The following is a 20,871-nucleotide window of genomic DNA, read 5'->3' on the forward strand; positions in this document are numbered from 1 at the left end:
TTTTAAATTTTAAGGATATGACTTTGGCACATGCCACTTTGTTGGATGAAAGAATATGTTAATTTTATTAACGAAATGCAATAAATATTAAGCAAGATACATTGAGTATCAGGCTGATTTCTAGCCACTTTTGAAGCACCCAGTTCGATGCATGAGGCATGATGAGATAGAGACAAGGGAAGGGAACAGGGAAAATAAGATCATATAAACCAGGAGGGAGCACATATTTTGAGCTGCAGCCCGCTCCTTCCACTCATGCAGTTAGTGCTATGTCGAGGTACTGATCAATGGAGAAGGCCATTAACATTTACATACACACACACACATATGAAGGGTAATCACCAGACAGCCACGCTGCCAGCCAGTGGCTCAAAGCACCCATGCTGTTTCTCTTCAAGCTGCTGAAAGGAATAAACTGACACATATACACACACGGGGCACATAGAAGCAGATACCTAGTGCCCAGACTGACACATAGAGAGAAGCAGATACATCATACCTAGAGAGACAGAGACACCCATATCCAGACCGACAGAGAGCAAAACAGAGACCCCCATACACAGACATAATTACTCCATAGCAAGACAGACACAGAGAGACAGAAACCTGACACACAGACAGGCACAGTCGCACTAACATAGCACATCTGGATGGAAAAACAGAGACACCACCTCCAGACACAAGACAGACAAACAGACACACCACAGTGGGCAACAGCTGTGATTTTATTTTCTGGGTAGGGTCCTGGCAGCATCAGGAACTCCTTCTGGGCTGAGGCCTGAGTATGTCAGGTGTTCCTTGATTGTGGAATACCACACTGGCTGCCTCAGTGTCCAGTTCTGTCCTTGGCCCATCACTGCACAAGCAGCTCCTCTTCCTAGCACATGGCTAGACCATGGCATGCTTACAATACTGAATAACATATATCACATACCTGTATATCCAAACATTAATAAGGTTTATTTGTATCAAATTTTGTATCAAACATTTAAAAAGTTCTCAGATTCACTACAATACAATACGATGTAAAACATATATATATATTTAACATCAATACACTCACTCTCACATTCATATTGCATACATTATATAAACAATTTTCTGTAGCCACCGCCACCATGGTGGCGATGGCTACAGGACACTTAACCTGCCAATACCCAGGAAAGTCTGTAACCTTGTCGCTGATCTGCTGGAAAGACAAAATTGATCTCCTCTTTTCCCCGGAAGCCCACTATTGCCTTTTTCTCTGTGTGATACTGTTTTTTAAATAGTTTTCTAGGCTTGCACTGTAGTCTACATTGCTCCTAAGTGTCAGGAGGACTGTGATTTCTGAGTGTCTCTTTCATATCTTTCAGGCCTTCCTCTGTGCCTTTGTTACATTCCCTATTCTTGTGGTATGTGTCAGACTAGGTATTAGGTTCTTCTTTTATGTCTGCAAGATTTAAGAACTGGAGCATTCTTTCACCCAATTCACTATGTGTCTTAAATTAGTAGTATTGCATATTTTTTATATCGGGCATAGCCAGAGAACCAAAAGAGTCATTCTTTTGCTGCTGCTTCTTCTTTTCCACACCTCAAAGTCTGAGAATATTGTATTAAGTTGCAAATTTTATATAGCTGACTGCCTAGGAGCTGGCTGGGACTAGGCGGTATATGAGATAACATGCTGCCCTTCCTCCTAATCAATATAGGTAGCATCTCTTCTGTTTTCATAAGATGACCCTATCTCAATAAAAGCAAAGGTACTAATGCATGTTAATTATGAAAATCAGTTGGTAAGTAAAATTTTCTGAGGGCAAGTATTATGGTAGTCCTCACCCATGGGTGACCTCATCAGATGGAGCCCTGACACGGAAAACTATGTCAAAAGTTTCTAGAACTGACTTGCCACACCTGAGGATGCCCAGCATGCCCCATTCCATGCGGAGTCTGTCTTCAGTCTCTTTTTCCTCAGAGCTGCAGCATCTCGGTTTGTGAGCTCACTTTTAGCTTTTTTGGGCTTCTTTTGGAAAATTTTCTCATTTTTCACTTAATGTAAATTTCTTCACCTACATTCGCCACCGGGTCCCTCTCGGTCCTTCCCATAGTGTTCCTGGTAAGGGTTTTCGACATTTATTGCTAAGTTTCTTTTCATGGTTGATTCCCCGCAGCAGCGGTGCTTTGGTGCCATCGATGCCCATCACCATCTATTTTGATCTTTCCTCCCGTTTATTTTGTCCCATCAAGCCCACAGAATGGCATGGCTGTGGGCCTCAGATCTTCGACCAGAGGTACAGGAAAGACTTGCTGATGTGCTGTTTACTGGGGAGAATCTCTTCGGAGATAGGGTGAGGGATGTAGTGGCCCAGCTCCGGGTCCACTATGAACCCCTCCAACAACTCTCTGCTAGCTAGAAGGTCTTCAAGATTGGGGCAGAATAAGTCTTTCTTTCACCAGAGGAAGTACTATCCTCTGCCCTCTCACTCCCATCAGCAGCATCAGGGCTCCCGCAGCTGTGAGAGAGCTCCCAAGGCCCACCCAGTGCCTCAGTCAACTCCAGGGATGGGGTTTTGACTGGGTCATAGGGAGTGCAATGGAGGCAATGGATCCGCTGGTGAGGGGCAAGCTGCGGTTCTTTGTGAAATAGTGGCCCAGTATAACCTCAGACCAGTGGGTTCTTTCCATCGTCCATCAAGGGTACTGATTGAATCTACTGGGTGCCCTGCCAAATTGCCCTCTGAGCCTTTTTTGGGGGCCAGTAGCTCATGAGGAGGTACTACTAATGGAGCTCTCCTCCCTCTTAACATCCGGAGATGTCGAGCCTGTTCCACCAGGGCAAAGAGGGCAGGGATTTTACTCTAGGTACTTCCTGATTCCAAAGAAAACAGGAGGATTCCGTCCCATCCTAGACCTAAGGCCCTTGAACAGATTTATCAGAAAGGAAAAGTTCAAGATGATTTCCCTGGGCACCTTGAGCCCCCTTTTACAAAAAGGGGACTGGCTATGCTCCCTCTATCTGAAGGACGTGTACACCCACATTGCGATCTTTCCAAGTTACTGGAAGTATCTCTAATTTGTGATGGGAAAACAGCACTTCCAGTATCAGGTGTTGACATTTGGGCTCACGTCAGCTCCACGGGTCTTTACAAAATGCCTGGCCCAACTGGGGGTGCATGTTTTCCCATATGTGGACTATTGGCTGGTCAAAAGCACATAGGCAGGGGCTGTCAAGTCCATGCGCTTGACCATCTGGGTATTGGAGTCTCTAGGGTTCATCATCTACTATCTGAAATCCCATCTCAGTCTGTCATTTCTATTGGATTTCATAGGGGCCCTGCTAGACATGGCTCAGGCCAAGGTTTTCCTGCCTTGTGAAAGGGCCATCACCCTGATGGCCATCGTGGCAGAGATTCAGCAGGAGTTAGCCTGGCACATGTTGAAGTTGTTGGGCTATATGACCACAACCATTCACATCACTCCCTTGGCAGGATTGTACATGCACAAAGCCCAGTGGACTCTGAAGTCCATGCAGAACCTCCAGGATCGCTTCCAAGTCACCTTACTCCTCCGGGATTCCTTTTCCTGGTGGTGGGTACTTTCGAATCTGGAAAGGGGAATCTCTTTCCAAGGTCCTCCTACCCAAATTGTCCTAACCACAAATGCATCCACCCTGGGCTGAGGAGCTCATGTAAATGGGCTCAGCACCCAGGGGCCCTGGTCTGCCCAGGAACACTGTTGCCGAATCAATTTCCTGGAACTCTGGGCAATCAGAGATCAGTTGTCCAACAAAGTTGTCCTAGTTTAAACTGACAACCAAGTGGCAATGTGGTATGTCAACAAGCAGGGAAGAACAGGGTTATGCCTCCTGCATTAGGAAGCAGTTCACATCTGGTCATGGGCTCTATCTCATGGGATGGTGCTCAAGGCTATGTACCTGGCCGGAGTGGAGAACATGTTAGCGGACAGACTGAGTTGTGCCTTCAGACCCCATGAGTGGTCTCTGGACCAAAGAGTTGCGGATCGGATAGTCTGCCACTGGGGGAGCCTGGAGTGGGATCTCTTCGCGTCAGCTTGCATTAGAAAGGTATCTAGGTTATGCTCCCTGTACAGGACAAATGGCAAGCCAGCCTTAGACGCCCTCGCCAGCATTGGTACAAAGGTCTTCTGTATGCGTATCCTCAGATTCCCGTAGTAGTGAAGATTCTCTGGAAGCTTCGCAAGGACAAGGGCACTATGATCCTTATATCCCCTTATTGGCCAAGACAGGTCTGGTTTCCACTCCTGCGGGACTTGTTCATTTCAAGGCCAATCAGTCTGGAGACTTCCCCAGAGCTCATCATGCAAGATTGAGGCAGGTTGAGAATTCCCAACCTTTAGGCTCTGTCACTCACAGTCTGGATGTTGAGAGGTTAGTTTTGCAACCACTTGATCTTTCAGATGATGTGTCTTGGATCCTGGTGGCTTCTAGAAAGCCTTCCATTAAAAAGTCTTATGGACTGAAGTGGAGGAGACTTTCCGTGTAGATCCGTTCTCCTGCCTCACACAAAAGCTGTGTGATTACCTTCTACACCTATCAGAAGCTGGCTTGAAAACCAACTCTGTTAGAGTTCATCTGAATGCAATTGGTGCATGACTCCATGGTGTAGATAGTTCGCCCATCTCTGTACAGCCTATAGTTGTATGTTTCATGTGGGGCCTACTTCAACTGAAGCCTCCCCTAAAGCCTTCTGCTGTGTCTTGGGATCTCAGTGTGGGATTAGCTCAGCTGAAGAAAGATCCTTTTGAGCCACTGTGTGCATTTGACCTGAAGTACTTGACCTGGAAGGTCATATTTTCGCTGGTGGTCACATCAGCACGCAGGGTCAGTGAGCTCCAGGCCTTAATGACTTATCCACCTTTATTATGACGGGATGGTCTTTCGTAGACACCCTATGTTCCTGCCTAAGGTGGTGATGAACTTCCATCTTAACCAGTCCATTGTTCTGTCAACATTCTTTCCCAGGCCCCATTCACACCAAGGCAAATGAGCCCTGTGCAGTTTGGACTGCAAGCAAGCCTTAGCCTTCTGTCTGGAGCAGATAGAAATCCAAAGACAGTCCACACAACTTTTTGTTTCTTTTGATAGAAATGGGTTGGGCATTGCCAAACAGACACTATCAAATTGGCTAGCAGATTGCATCGCTTTCTGTTATGCCCAGGCGGGACTGCATCTTGGAGGTCATGTCAAGGCTCATTCTGTCTGAGCCATGGTAGTGTCAGTGGTTTGCATGTGAGCAGTTTCCATGAAGGATATCTGCAAAGCTGTGACGTGGAATTCTCTCCACACATTCACATCTCACTATTGCTTGGATAGGGATGGCCAATGCGATAGTAGGTTTGGCTAATCTGTTCTTCAGAATCTGAGGTTTAGAACCCAGTTCTCTCCGCTTAGGACCTGTTGTTTGGGTTCAGGCTGCCTCCCCCTCTTGTTACCAACAACACCATTGTTGTTGTGCCTGATGGCACCAGGTTGAGTATTTGTTGGTTCCTGTTTTATGTTGGGAGACAGCCTGTAGCTAGGGACCTCACCCATGTGTGAGTACTACCATCCTGCTTGTCCTCCGAGAAAGCAGAATTGCTTATCTATAAGAGGTATTTTCCGAGGACAGCAGGATGTTAGTCCTCATGAAACCCGCCTACCATCTCTTGCAGTTGGGTTTCTCCTATTTTTTGAGTTATGTCTAACTCTATGTTATAAGACTGAAGAGGGCCCGTATGTGGATGCAAGTTAAAGTTCTAGAAACTTTGACATAAGTCTTCCATGTCAGGGCTCCATCTGATGATGTCACCCATGTGTGAGGACCTGCTCTCCTCAGAGAATACCTGTTACAGATAAGGAACTCTGCTTTTTGTATTGAAGTTAGCATGTTAATGCAAAGCATCCCCCAAAAATCCTGCATCTTCCCAGGATGTAGTTATGTTTTTCACAGTAATGTTCATGATAGCTAAATAATGTATGTTAACAGCACCGATAATATCCATAATTGAGGTAACATGCTTTAACGCTTTTGCAAACAGTTTAGTGCATCAGCTTGATAGGTTGTTATGGTTCTATATTGTCAAGTCTCATGTAATTTTAGCAGTAACTAGTCATATATTCAAAAAATACAGCATATTTAGGCACCTTCGTTTTCAGCTTTTATTTTATTTTTCATGGGAATTTCAGTGTCATGATAATCAGTTAAAAAAAAAAAAGGCTGTTATAAAATAAATTGGAGAAAAATCAGTCAGTCATTTTACCTCCAATTTTTTTTTTTGTTATAGTATTGAAATTCCCAGGCAAATAAAATGAAATAAAAACTGCAAACTAAAGTCTCTAAACATATTGCATTTTTATATTCTCCATTGCTCATTTAAGAGAGACCCGTCCATTCAGCTTTTAATTGTTTTTCTTTCTGCATAGAAGCTCCATGGAGTTCTCAAAGTTTACTTTAAAACCAGAAAAGGCTCCAAAATTAGTGATGAGCTTGATGATGCTATTGAGAGAAAATTATGAGGTTGGGTAAGGAACAGTAATGTATCCCCAGACATAACTGTCTTTGTGTATGGCTTCCTATAGGGGGAATATTTTATTCAGTAGAGAGTTTATCATTGATGTGCATTATGCCTCACTTGTGTGTACTGTTCTCTATGTGCTATTATGTGTATGCCAGCTGAGAAACCAGTGTTAACCTTTTTTTTAGTATGCACATTGCAAGTCAAAATACCCTGTGCCAGCCGGTCCAAAGGAAGGGACTTTTAGCACAGAGAATGTCATCCCCTTCCCTCCATCCCCTCCCCCTCCCATTCCAGCGCAAGTAGTAAAGAGGCTCTGCAGCCCCAATTCTGTCCCGATCCCCTCTTTCAGCACACAGTCATCACAACAGGGGCTTGGTGGCGCCAAGGACCCCGGTCTATTGTTGCAACCACCCTCCACAATAAAGACTGGACCCTCTCACCATTCTGGAGGGTCCCAGTCTTCAAAGGCAGAAAGGACATGAAAGCCCTTCTGATGGCACTATTGCAGCTTACTGTATGATGCCGCCTAGCAGCACTTTACCACTATCGCATAATTAAGCACTACTGGGTGGCACTATTCTGGAGATTACAGTGATGCTGGCAGGAGGGCTCTCGCAACCCTCCTGCCAATGAAGACAGTGATCCACTGAAATAGTAAAGCTTCATTAAAGAGAAGTAGAGGGGGGAGGACGGGGGAGGATTCTGGAATTTGTGGGGTTGCCTTGAGAGGATCTAGCTTTCTTTGGGGGGACCACGATGTAAGGAGGAGGTGTACGTGGTTGCCACCAGCAAGGTCACAATGATGTAATGGTATTGGTCCTGTGCCTTGAGCTGCCCTCCTGCTCCTGCGGCCCGTGCGATTGCTGTGCCAGCAGGAGGGTAAGGAGCTTGGAAGGGAGAGCAAGAAGAAAAAAAAATGAAAGAAAAGCAGTGACTGGAGGACCAGGGATAAGGAAGATTATGCAAAGGGGCAGGAAGCAAGTTAAGAACAAGACAGGAATGATCATGGAAAGAGAATCTAGGCAAAAGGGGTCAGGAGGATTTGGAGAGCTCTGAAGAGCAAACTGTGGGTATGGGGTTTGGGGAAAGGGAAAAGGGAGACAGAGAAAGTGAAGATAGAGAGAGGGTGAGATCAGAAGGGGGACTAGGGGAATATATTTCCTGAAATTCTTTGTGCACAGCCCTAGTCATGTTGTCATAGCAACCCAAAGCACCTTTTTCCGTTCTGTTAAGAAAAACAGTGAGATTCACTGAAATTCAAAAGCACTCTGCCACTAGTGCTGTTTACCATGCTGCATCTTTATCTCACAAACTGTCAGGTTCCCAGCCCAGGTTTACCTTAAGTGCCAGAGCACACCAGAGCCCATTCTTATTTGAGGTTTGAAGGTTTCAGAACCAGCCCAGGGCTGGTCTTACAGTAGCAAGTGGTAGCAGGTAGGAAATTTGTTAGTAATAAGCCCAGTCACAGTATCGGCAAACAAATCCAATTGTTCCAGTTTCAGAGTAGAATACGTCTGTGCCTTAGTGCAGAGGTAGTCTTAGTTTCAGCTGTGGGGCTAGGTAGTCTTCAAGTTGCCATGAACAGCTTCCTGGTTCCCAGCAACCTCGTTTTAAGGCCAGAGGCCCAAGCAGGTTCCTTGTGGGCACGGTTATGGGTCCTAGCATCAGGCTTAATTCTCTTTAAACCTCATTCCCTCTGCTGACGTTTAAGCTTAGTGGCCAGAATCCTGCTTCTCAAACAGTGCCCCGTTTAAACCCCACCACTTACAGGTCCTGACACAATCTCTGATGAGCAAGCAAATAAAAAAACTGTTCCTTGGGGAAAGTATTTGCAATTTTTCTTGACTTTATAAAAGCATTTGACTCTTATTTGACATTCATGCCTCAACTTCAAACTATTGCAGATTGAAATCAGCTGTAAGATAAAGGTAAACATGCAGGCAGCCTCATTTAGGAGCGAGAAGTTACACAAGAATGCACTCTGTTGTACCCTCTTTAACATCTATAATCAATGATTCTCTCCCCCACCCAACACACACACACATACACAATACTACTGGGGATCTTCCAGGACTAAAACAGAGTTAACTCAGAAATCAAATGCCCAATATATGCAGATGGTCTGGTCATTTTATCCCCTACTGCAGAAGGTCTACAAAAAACCCTCAACCTGCAATCATGAGAACTGTAGGTACATTTATTTATTTAAGAAATGTAATTGCCTCCCCAGTCACATGCTGAAAACCCACTACAATGTACAAAATTCATCTGGAAACCATAAAAATTGTGATTTTCTAGAAAAAGCCCAAAATTCTGTCAACACAAATTCAGATTCTACCTAAGTATCTAAGAGGTAGAGCACATCATGTCTTGGCCCAGCAATAAAGTGCATCTGAGAACTTTAAGTTGACTATAAAGACCCTGCAAGAAAAAGCTCTGAGAGCCCTCTATGTAAAAAATAAAAACCATTGGCCGGTTACAAGCCCACCCTACCCCTTCCACTGCAATTAAATCTACCAGTTACACTGAGCTGATAGAATGACTTAAACTCTTCTCCTGTAAGGACCCTCAGTTTCCTTAGAGAAATAGTATGTAGGAGTGTCACATGGGCCACCCCTCATGGGAGATGTTTTTGCAGGTTCCCTTGGTATTTAAAGTTTGACCCTAGAGGTTTAAAGAGGTTGAAACAGGGAGTCCTGTGGAGAATAGCTGGAGAGTGGCAGCTGCAGTCTGGTCTGCTGGCCGGAGGGAGTTGGAGAGGAAAGAAGGTTAATCCTCCTGCTCCTTGAGGATAAGGATCAAGGGTTTACTGTTCCAGTAATCCAGAACTGTGCTGTTTGTGTCCAGATGTGCCACAGAGTGAAGCAGTCGCCCCCCCCCCCCCCCCCCAAGGACTGATGCCTTTCTGTGCTTAGGAGAGGAGAGTTGTTGTGAAAGCACTGCAAAGGATGCAGGTACAATGGAAAGTCTGCGGGAACACCAGAAAATCTCATCTCCATTCCTAGAGAAGTCATGGAGGCAACAGAGGCCAAGGGGACCACAAGAATGTGCATTTTTGACCGTTGTGTTTTGTGGCGCACTGACCCAAGGCTCCCCCTTGCCCCACATGGTCTCAGGTCAGCCAGCACCATTTTGGATGTTGGCGCTAATAGGACAGGAGCAACCAGGGATTGCTCCTGCTCAGTTAAAGACCCAGCAGGGGGGGTGGCATTTTGGGTAGAGGAGTGGGGTTTAGAAATCTATTAATTTTAGGGGGGCCCACAGGGAGGGAATAGTTGACAAAAGGATTTTGGTACCAGGGTGGAGGAGTTCAATGTTAGGGAGGTTAATTCAGGACTTCAATTGGCATTATGCATTTCTGGGGCAAGGCAAGGCAAAACATCAGCATGCACGTTAGCATGCAGTGCTGTGCCCAAGAGAATTAGCCACAGCTCTTGAGCTGCAGTTAACTTCCACTCATGAGCATCATTAATATAGCTTGAGTAAGTGGTATTAGCATGGCAATGAACTCATTATCATGATTTTGCATGATAATGTACTCATTTGCATGTTCGCATGGAAAGCGGTGATTAGTCTGCATTAATGCAAAATTTGGTTTAGGGAGCCATGTTAGTGCTTTTAACATATATTAAAGCCTGTGATAATACTAAATCAGTTTAGTAAATAGACCCAATGTTTTTTTTATGTTGCTTCCAAAAATCCTTGCACTACCAGGCACTTTTGAAATAACACAAAACCCTGCAAAATGCCCCTGCGCTCCTAGGTAGGAAATCTACCATACTGTGACAGCACTAAAAATGGGAAGGCAACATTGCAGATATTACAACAGGTGCTATAACACCAATATAGCTCCTGCTGAGAGGTGCAGAATTGAAAAACAAAGCAAGTTAGACCACTGTAAGTCTTTACATATGAGCTACACAGTAGCAGAAAACCTCACCTTGCTCACATACACAAAACACAGACAGAGCTTCATCAAATATAGAATAAGTGACCACAAATGAGAAAAAAAAAATGTGCAGCCGATAACTGAAATGGAAACCTGAAGATATACTCTGCATACAGTGTAGCACTGGAGAAGTAGAAACAGTAAGGCATTTCCTCCATGTACTATGCAAAATACAAAGTTATTTCTCACCTGTACTTTGTAATTATTTCCTCATCACTTTCAGGGCCACTTCCTGCAGGGCTTGCAGTAAGGCTCATTTCAAAGGGAAGCTTCTTGTGGAGTTTTCCTTAGGCAACAATGGATGTTTGTCATGCCAATAAAGTTTCATGTATCTGAATCTGCAATTCAGATACGTTAGATTGTCCTGTTGAACTGAGTTTTTCCATGAATAAAGTCTTATGTTGCAATAATGAGAAGCACACATTACCCATGAAGAAAGAGTACAAGCCCCAAGGACCATGGCATATATTGCTTTACCCCAAAGGCAATGGGCCTTGTGCCCAGCAATGACATCATCTCATGAAAGCTCAGGAAACTGAGTGTACTGCAGAAGTGTCCTTCTGGGGGAAGCTCTGCCATCTGCGTTTCCCTAAAGAAAAGGCTGCTGAAGATGTTTGTTTTTGAAGGGACACTCTCTCCTCTTAGGTGAACCTTAGCCTCAACCCTTTGCTCCCACCCCTCCCCCCACCTGCTGACATTACCATGGGTCCTTCACATGAGGTGACTGCCACAGGAGGGACAACAGGAACATCAGGGGACTTGCTTTGCCATTGGCGAGAAGCTCTGCCGTTTGGACCCCCCTCCATTCTCCCTAGGAAAGGACTGCTGGAAATATTTTATTGGAGGGACACGATTGATTGTTTCTTATGTACCACACAACACATTCCAGATCTGGCCAGAGCGGTTTACAATTAAAAACAGCAGTTAAAAGGTTTTGAAATCAACTCCTAATCGGAAATGCCCACTATCTCTTTAAGAGAAACTTACAGAGACCTAAAATATGATGGAAAAAGCCAGGCCTTTTATCCTTTTCCTAAAACTGAGGTAATTCGTTTCCACTCTCACCTCCAATGGTGTCAAATGCCACAGTTCTCTAACATCCTTTTCCTAATTATCATCTTGATCCTGCTCCACTATAAGAAGAGGCCAAAGGGGGTCACTCCTGAAGGAACAGGCCAAAGGTGGGTTGTCCCTTTTGGGAGCTTGTTCGGGAGCGACCAGGAAGGGTTTGAGGATGTTTTTTTAATGTTTTGGTTTTTTTTCTGTTTATCAAGTCATCTCTGATTGGATTAGATACTTCTGGGGAAGATTTATTGTACTTCTCTGCATGTAGTGTTTGTTTTTCTTAGCTGGGCCTTGGGGTTTTTCCCCTCCTGTTAATTATATTGTCGTAGGTTGTATTTAGATCTATGCTTAGTAGGGGAGGGCTAGGAAGATATTTTGTGTAGGTTTGGTAGGGAGTGTAATAATTATTGCTTAAGCTTGTAAATGCAGTCTGTTCCATCTTTCTTATGAGAGTAGGAGGAGGGTGATGCTGAAATAAGGAGTTTCATGATTATATTTTGTTGGGATGGCTGTTGTTTTGATGTATTTTGGTGATTTGTACTATTCTTTGTATAGGTGACTAGGCCTATTGTAACACATGTTGCGTAAACAGAAACTGAATAAGCAGTGAAGTGAAAATAAGTGAGAGCATGGGCTAGGATGTGTTCTTTAGCATTTTCAAAGTCTGCACACTACTACTACTAAAGAATCCAAATATATAGAACAAGGTGAAAAAGAATTCTAAATGTAACCTCTCCTTGGGAGGGAGGCCACACTTCCCAATCTTGCAGAGCAGTGACCCAGTCTGTGTAAGTTGGGGACAGGGGCTCTGTGAGTTGGAGGCAGGAGTTCACCTGCAGGGGTATTAAGAGGTTCAGAAGTACATAAAAATAAACCTGTCCATGCCAAAGAATGTGTGTGTTTATTTATTTATTTATTTTGAATTCTTATATACCGACATTCCTGTAAAGTATACAGATCATACCGGTTTACAGTGTAACAGAACTGTCGCGAGTGGCGATTACATAGAACATAAAACGTTAGAACATCGGAACACTTTGAATATAAAATATTATAGCATCAGAACATTGGGAACATTTGGAGAATGCAAGGAACAAATGGAAACCTTATAAACTGAATGCGAGATAACTATAAGACATTAATGCCGTAATATTGTAAAAGACTTAAGACTTGAAGCTAGGATTCAGTGGAGTAAAGGGGGAGTAAAAGGGAGGAGAAATTGGAGGGAGGGGTAGGTCGGGTGGAAGAAGCAGAGGAAAAAGGCTCCCCGATGAGGCCTCGGGGACTGAGTCGAGAGTGGGGTGTGACCAATTTATCCTTGCGCCTTAGTCCATGTCTTTTGAAAAGCGTCAGAGTGAGCTTGAGTTTCCGGGAAGGCTTGCATGAAGAGCCACGTCTTTAGATTTTTCTTGAAGGTTTGGTGACTAGGTTCTTGCCGTAGATCTGGTGGAAGAGTATTCCATAGAGTAGGCCCTGCTGTTGAAAATGCTCGTTTTCTTAGCGAGGATTTGGCAGGGGGGGCATACAGGGAGCCTTTGTACGTTCTCCTGACCGGTCTGTCTGAAGTGTGTGGACGGAATTGATTACTGAGCTTGAGAGGGGCGATATTGTGGATGTCCTTGTGGATCATCATGAGAACTTTGAAGGAAATCCTAAATTTGACGGGTAGCCCAAAGTATGGGAGTGATATGGTCTCTTTTATTTGAGTTGGTGAGTATCCTGGCGGCGGCATTCTGGACCATCTGCAGGGGTTTGATAGTTATTGCAGGGAAACCTAGCAAGAGGGAATTGCAGTAGTCTAATTTAGAGAGGATGATAGATTGAAGCACCAGACGGAAGTCTCGAAAATGCAGGAGAGGTTTTAGTTTTTTGAGTACTTGTAATTTAAAGAAGCATTCTTTGGTGGTGTTATGGACAAAAGATTTAAAATTGAATTTGTTGTCGAGCCGAACCCCTAAATCTCTGACAGAAGGGGAGAGGTTGATAGCTGTTTTAGCGAATTGAGAAGCGCTTGGGGAGTTGAGGAGAGCTTGGTTTTCATCCGGTGAAATGATGAGGAACTCGGTCTTATTTGTATTGAGGATCAGGTTGAGGCTAGCAAGAAGATTATTGATCAATTGCAGACAACTATTCCAGTAAGACCAGGTTTTTTGCAGGGAATCTGTGATTGGGAGAAGAATTTGGACATCGTCAGCGTATAGGTAATATGTTAATTTTAGATTGGAAAGTAGTTGGCAAAGTGGGAGCATGTAACTATTAAAGAGGGTAGGAGAGAGAGATGATCCTTGTGGGACTCCCAGGTTTGATTTGATGGGGTGTGATTCCTTGTTGTTGATCCTAACCTTGTAAAATCTATTATCTAGGAACGATTTAAACCAGCTGAATGCCACTCCTTGAATACCAATGTCTGATAGCCGCTCTAGAAGAATGGAATGATTCACGGTGTCAAACGCCGTGGATAGGTCGAGTAGTGCAAGGAGGTAAGACTGTTTTTTTCCCAAGTTTAGGAGGATGGAGTCCGATAGCGAGGTTAGAAGGGCTTCAGTACTTTGAGTTTTTCGGAATCCAAATTGGTATGGGGAAAGAATATTGTTCTCCTCCAGGTATTCTGAAAATTGTTTGTTTACTATTCGTTCCATAATTTTGGAGATCAGAGGTAGATTAGCTATGGGGCGGAAATTTGCAGGGTCAGTGGTCGGAAGGTTGGGTTTTTTAGAAGTGGTTTAAGAATGGCTGGTTTTAGTTGTTCTGGTACCCGTCCTTGTGTCAAGGAGCGGTTAATGATATCTGCTATAGATTTAGAAATAATGTTTGGGATGGAGAGAAGGAATATTGATGTCTCTACAGAAGACACTTCATCACCTGCAATCCCTAGGATTCCTAGTGAATTAAAAAAATCAGCCCTGATCCTCTCTCAGAAAATCAAATTCATTGTTGCATAGATGGACTCTCTATAAGGGAGAGCATTTCTTACGACAGATTGAGCGAACGTTCTCAATTCCTTGTCTCATCAGTTGATGAACATGAACCAAACTATAGCCAGAGAACTGCTGGTTGTTCTAGACAACATGACCGTGGCGGTTCATGTGGCATCTCTAACCTGCCTCCACATTCAACTCCTACAATGGGGCCTCTGCTCTTAATGGGACCATTTGACTCAGCCCTTGGTGACTTTAGTGGATGTCTCACAGGAAATGAACAGGAGTTGCACTGGTGGCTAGACGCCCACATCTTACAAAATCCCAAGGGACTTTGTAGTTATTAGAAAGGCAGTTTCAAATCAACCTGCTGAAACTTTGAGCAATCGAACGTGCCTTAAGTGCATGCTCATATCTCCTTGAGGGAAAAAGAATTCTCATTCAAATCGACACCCACGTCTCCATGTTTTATGTCAACAAGCAAGGAAGTACAAGTTCATGGACTCTCCGCTAGGAGGCAGTAAGGATATGAAAATGGGCATACAGAAACCATGCTGTTTTACAAGTGATCCACCTTTCAAGAGTCGCCAAAGATTAGCAGACTGCCTCAGCAGTGTTTCACCCTCATAAACAGTCCCTACACCAGTAAACAGCTGACAGGCTGTTCAACATTTGGGACACACCTTTGGGACATGCATCAGAGGAAAACAAAAAAAATGGAAAGTTCCATTCCTCTCAGAATGCTCACCTGGAATGCAGGTGTCATGTATTCTTTTCCACTAATTCTGCTGATAGCCAAAACAGTGCAAAAGCGGTCAAGGATCGGGACCTGCCTGTGACTTCTTGCACTAGCATGGCCCAGACAAGTGCAGTTTGTATACCTAGGGCAAATGTCATTAGTCTCTTGATCCCTCTAGGGGGCCGATCCATCCTTACTGACTCAAGAAGGAAGTAGTTCATATCATGTGAAACTTTTCTCACTCAACCTAACAGTCTAGATGTTGAATGCTCGCTGAACACTCCACTTCTTTACTAAGGAGGTTGAGTATATGCTAGTGTCCAACAGCAAGGCTTCAAGTAGAAGAGCATATGGTTTCAAATGGAAAAAATTCTTGTCCTGGTGTCAATAAAGCTCTCTGGGCCATTTGTGTGTTAACTGCTTCAATACTTGGTATTTCTTTCTTCCTCATATCTTGGAACCTCGTCGGTGAGGGTCCATCTTAGTGCCATAGCAATCTCCATATTCAGATAAAGATAAACTGATCTCCACTCTTCCAAAAGGTATCAAAATTATGAAAGGCTTCTGGCATACTAAACCTCCCGTGGTCAAGCCACCTGTTCCATGTAACCTGAATGTAGTTCTAATGCAACTTATGAAGCCATCCTTTGAGCCATTGGAGTTAGCTTCTCTGAAATTTCTCACTTGGAAAGTGTTATTCCATGTTGGCCAGAATAGTCCTATAATATACATAGTAACATATGTTACTATGGTCCTTTCAGTCTGCCCAGCAAGCTCTCTATAGTAGTATCTGCCATGCCATGCAGGTCACCTCATGTTTCTTTTAAGGGTAGCTACTGCCACTCCGTACAGTTATCCTCAAGTCTTATGATAACCCATAAAAAATTACTGTAAGCAACACTTTTACTGGGTGGGCAGCCTTCTTGAAAATTCAGACAGTGTTGCTTGATGTGCTTTGCTTATGTACTTGGCCATAGAAGCAGTCCTGTGCTTTTTCTCTTATGTTTGTGTATCAGTACTCCAGACCATGTGAATTGTCGTCTGAATCCAATTCATCTTCTCTGCCCCTCCCCAACTGTCAAAGCGGAGAGCGATGTTAAGTTAAAAGCATCAAGGCTTATTGGTTAAAGGTAGTAACTGCTGCTCTGTCAGGTTACCCCCATGCTTATCAGTTCCCTAGACCGTAAAAGTTGGTGCCCTGATTGGTTGTTGTCTGAATTCATTTTCTCTTTTTCCTTTGCCATTGAAGTGGAGAGCAATGTTGCAGTTGCATCAAGGCTTATTGATTAAGGGAAGTAAGCCCTATGTCTTCTAGCTCTAGCAAGTTACCCCCATGCACCCTTTTCTTCATTTCTATCCTCTAGCCTTTAGGGATCCACAGTGTTTATCTCATGCCACTTTGTTAATGCACTAATGCATGAAGCTCATTATTAGAACATAAGAACATAAGAAATTGCCATGCTGGGTCAGACCAGGGTCCATCAAGCCCAGCATCCTGTTTCCAACAGTGGCCAAACCAGGCCACAAGAACCTGGCAAGTACCCAAACACTAAGAAGTTCCCATGCTACTGATGCAATTAATAGCAGTGACTATTCCCTAAGTAAACTTGATTAATAGCCATTAACGGACTTCTCCTCCAAGAACTTATCCAAACCTTTTTTGAACCCAGCTACACTAACTGCACTAACCCCATCCTCTGGCAACAAATTCCAGAGCTTTATTGTGTGTTGAGTGAAAAAGAATTTTCTCTGATTAGTCTTAAATGTGCTTCTTGCTAACTTCATGGAATGCCCCCTAGTCCTTCTATTATTCGAAAGTGTAAATAACCGAGTCACATCTACTTGTTCACAAACAATCATGATCTTAAAGACCTCTATCATATCCCCCCTCAGCCGTCTCTTCTCCAAACTGAACAGCCCTAACCTCTTCAGCCTTTCCTCATAGGGGAGCTGTTCCATCCCCTTTATCATTTTGGTTGCCCTTCTCTGTACCTTCTCCATTGCAACTATATCTTTTTTGAGATGCGGCGACCAGAATTGTACACAGTATTCAAGGTGCGGTCTCACCATGGAGCGATTTAGAGGCATTATGACATTTTCCATTTTATTAACCATTCCCTTCTTAATAATTCCTACATTCTGTTTGCTTTTTTGACTGCTGCAGCACACTGAGCCGACTACCCAGCTAGACTTAGTACTAAAATCAACTTAGGGGCTGACGAGACAACGCCTGTGGAGAAACTACCATGCATGCATAGTAGTGCAAGTTCTATGAGCTTAGAGAAAAGGGTCCATTTGGTGCCTGCGGATGATGTCACCCATGTGTCATGGCTAATTTGTCCTGCTGTCTACAGAGAACACTGTTTACGGTTAGCAAACTTGCTGTGTATACACGGAGATGGAGGAAAGAAAACGGGGACAAAAAAAAAAAAGAAACTGAAGGAAGGAGCAAAATGAGAGTTTGGCAGGAAAGAAAAATTTGAATAAAGAGTGAGATTAGAAAATAGGCCAAGAAAAAAATAAAGGCACAAGTAGAAACTGAAAATAAATGAAAGCACAGCCACACAGGAAGGTTGGAAAACAGTTAATTTTATTTTTGTTTAGTGTACTAATGGTGAGGGAGGTAGTTTGTGTGTGTTAATTAATTCATGTTGGCTCATTTTGGCTTTTGAAATGAAGCCAGATTTCTGGCCTTGGCTGTGGTTTGCCTCATCCAGCAGATTTGCTGGCTGGCTCATCTCTGACAGTGTGTTAAACCAGTCACAGCAGGGACCAGACAAAAAACCCAGCAATGGAGGAGAGGATCAATTTTTCCCTTGCGCAAGGCCCCAGAGCTGCATCTTTTTCTTTTAATAAAAATAATCTGAACCTACATTAAGGGATTCTGTGGATATCTTTTGCTGGAAATTTTTCCAGGGTCACAAATTTTGGTGAATCAAGACCTTATAGCGTAGCAAGAGTTACTATGGAAACATATTCAGCATTTGTATTATAAGGTGGTCTGGTTGTATTTATCTCTGCGAGCAGAGTCATTTATTTTCTGCCCTTTGAATATCTGCTGCAGACACAAGCCACAAAGGGAGAATATGTTTCTAGCAGCGATTACAGGGAAGAGGTAATCAAAACTATTTTATTTTCCAAAACTGAAATAAAAAGATTATTTTTTTCACTCATAAAAATGTAAGTGGAACAAAGCAAACAAATGAATTTCTCTTTTATATAATTACAATATTTATTTCAGTTTTCTTGTGAATCTGTGGAGTAGCTATCCTTCCAGAAACAGATAATCACTATACAGAACAGGTGTAAATTATTTCGATTAAATTATTTGCCTTTCCAAACCCAAGCACAAGATTCAGTATTTGCCTGACATAGAGGGTTTATAATCTAACAGATAGATTTTAAGAGCCCAACATGGGCGCAAATGTGCACACATTTGCCGGCGCACGCACATGGATGCGCCGATTTTATAACATGGATAAGTTTTTATGTGCACATGTTATAAAATCGGCTAGCCGTGTGTACATGTTCGCATGTGCTCACGAATTGTTGCGTTCGTGCCTGTTCTCGCCCTCGCTCCACCCTCTTACCTTAGAGGCAACTCCTTCTTCGGGTCTGACGGACAGATGCTGCCGTGGCTTCTCTTCGCCGTACTTCCTGGCATCCCCGAGCTGGCCTGACGCTGCGGATCCACCATGTTCCTGATTACGTAAGGGCGCGCGCGTTCCAGAGATGTACTGGCAAGGGCGCGAACCTCGGGGTCGTCCCCCGTAGTGACGTCATCTGCTTCCACTTTAAAAGGTCTTTGCTACTCCTAAACGAGTTAGCAAGGGACTCCATTGGACTAGCTTCGCTGTCCAAGAATACTTGCACTCGGGGAATTCGTTCTCCGCGACTCTGCCTTCACCAGCTTACCTAGGGGTACTCGCTCCTCGGGGGCTCTGCTCTCTCTCTTCTTGTTTTCAGATACGAAGATGGGATACGGGAGGGGTGATGTGTTATCAGCGAGGTACTAGGTGACACGGAGAGCTAGGATTATTTCTGATAAAGAGTGAGGAAACCTATGTCCCTATTAAGTCCTTTTATGTTTGCTTTGAAATATCCAATCATTTTTTAGCATTCTGTTTATTACATTTCACATATGTAAAGTTGCCAACAAAACATAATGGGGACAATTTTCAAACTGTGTTTTGGGACAAAGTCCACGGGTACTTTTTCCCCACAGACTTGGCCCAAAATTTCAAAGCAAAAGTATGCGTCAAAGAATGATGTTTGAAGTTTAACCTATAATATTGGACTTGTACTGTATACGAAGACTTCCTTCTCTTTAGGTTTGCCCCTCCTGATGCAGCACATTTACAAAACGCAGGGGACCTACTATGGTTATGAAATGTGAGAAGTTGGACTTTTTGGATGTTTAAAAAAGGATTTCAGCTTTTGATTTTTTACATGATTTTGGACCTATATCTGAGTTTTGTTTTTTTGTTTTAGTATTTTTCTCACACTGCTTCTCTATGTATTACAGAGTGTGAGCTTGTGATTTTGTCCGCCATTTTGCATTTGGATGCATTTAGATACATAAGAAATGGAACAATTCATAGTGTACCACTTGGAAAAATGTAGCCCAAACTTAATGTCTGGCTGAAGGCTAAGAAATACAACCCTTTAATCAGGGTGAAATGCATCTTGAAGCAATCTGATCCATGCACAAGCCTGAAAAAGTTTTAACAATATTTAAAATGATAAAGGCGCATACCCAAATTCTTACTGACATTCAGGGCAAAGGGAGCTAAAAAAGTTCTCTTGGGCTGGGCCATTTTTTTTTTTAATTTTTTATTTATGATATTATTACATTTAACAATCAGGATAAACATGACTGAACAGGAAACAAAAAGTTAGCCTTCCTCCATATATCAATATTATAACTAAACACAAATATATTCCATCCAAATTAATGACTAACATCATAGTTCTCAAGATGAGGGGATCCAATTCTCGTGAGAGCAAAATCATACTATAACATTACAGAAGAAATAGTAGTTGGGCTTACTACTTAATTAAATAGAACAGTAGCTTACTAACAGGTCGATACAGTAAAGTGTGCTCCGTCGGAGCGCACTGTCAGCCTGCTCTGGACGCGTGTTTTCCCTTACCCCTTATTCAGTAAGGGGAGGAAACCACGCGGCCCACCCGCGGCACCTAATAGCGCCCTCAACATGCAAATGCATGTTGATGGCCCTATTAGGTATGCGCGCGGGATCCAGTAAGTAAAATGTGCAGCCAAGCCGCACATTTTACTCTAAGAAATTAGCGCCGACCCAAAGGTCGGTGCTAATTTCTTCCGGCGCCAGGAAAGTGCACAGAAAAGCAGTAAAAACTGCTTTTCTGTGCACCCTCCGACTTAATATCATGGCGATATTAAGTCGGAGGTCCCCAAAAGGTAAAAAAAAAAAAATTTGAATTCGGCCTGCGGCTGTCGGGCCGAAAACCGGACACTCAATTTTGCCGGCGTCCGGTTTCCGAGCCCGTGGCTGTCAGCGGGCTCGAGAACCGACGCCGGCAAAATTGAGCGGCGGCTGTCAAACCCGCTGACAGCCGCCGCTCCAGGCCAAAAGGAGGCGCTAGGGACGCGCTAGTGTCCCTAGCGCCTCCTTTCCCTCGTTTGCACCGCGTCACCTCATTTG

At 43.7% G+C, this 20,871-nt stretch overlaps 1 protein-coding gene across 2 annotated transcripts in view; it reads left to right on the plus strand.

Moving 5' to 3' along the window:
* The window catches only part of BZW2 (basic leucine zipper and W2 domains 2), a 201,468-nt gene that overhangs the window by 14,365 nt on the left and 166,232 nt on the right, over nucleotides 1-20,871 (plus strand). The window lies entirely within an intron of this gene.

Source organism: Rhinatrema bivittatum, chromosome 2 (assembly GCF_901001135.1).
Source record: "Rhinatrema bivittatum chromosome 2, aRhiBiv1.1, whole genome shotgun sequence".
Lineage (NCBI taxonomy): Eukaryota > Metazoa > Chordata > Amphibia > Gymnophiona > Rhinatrematidae > Rhinatrema > Rhinatrema bivittatum.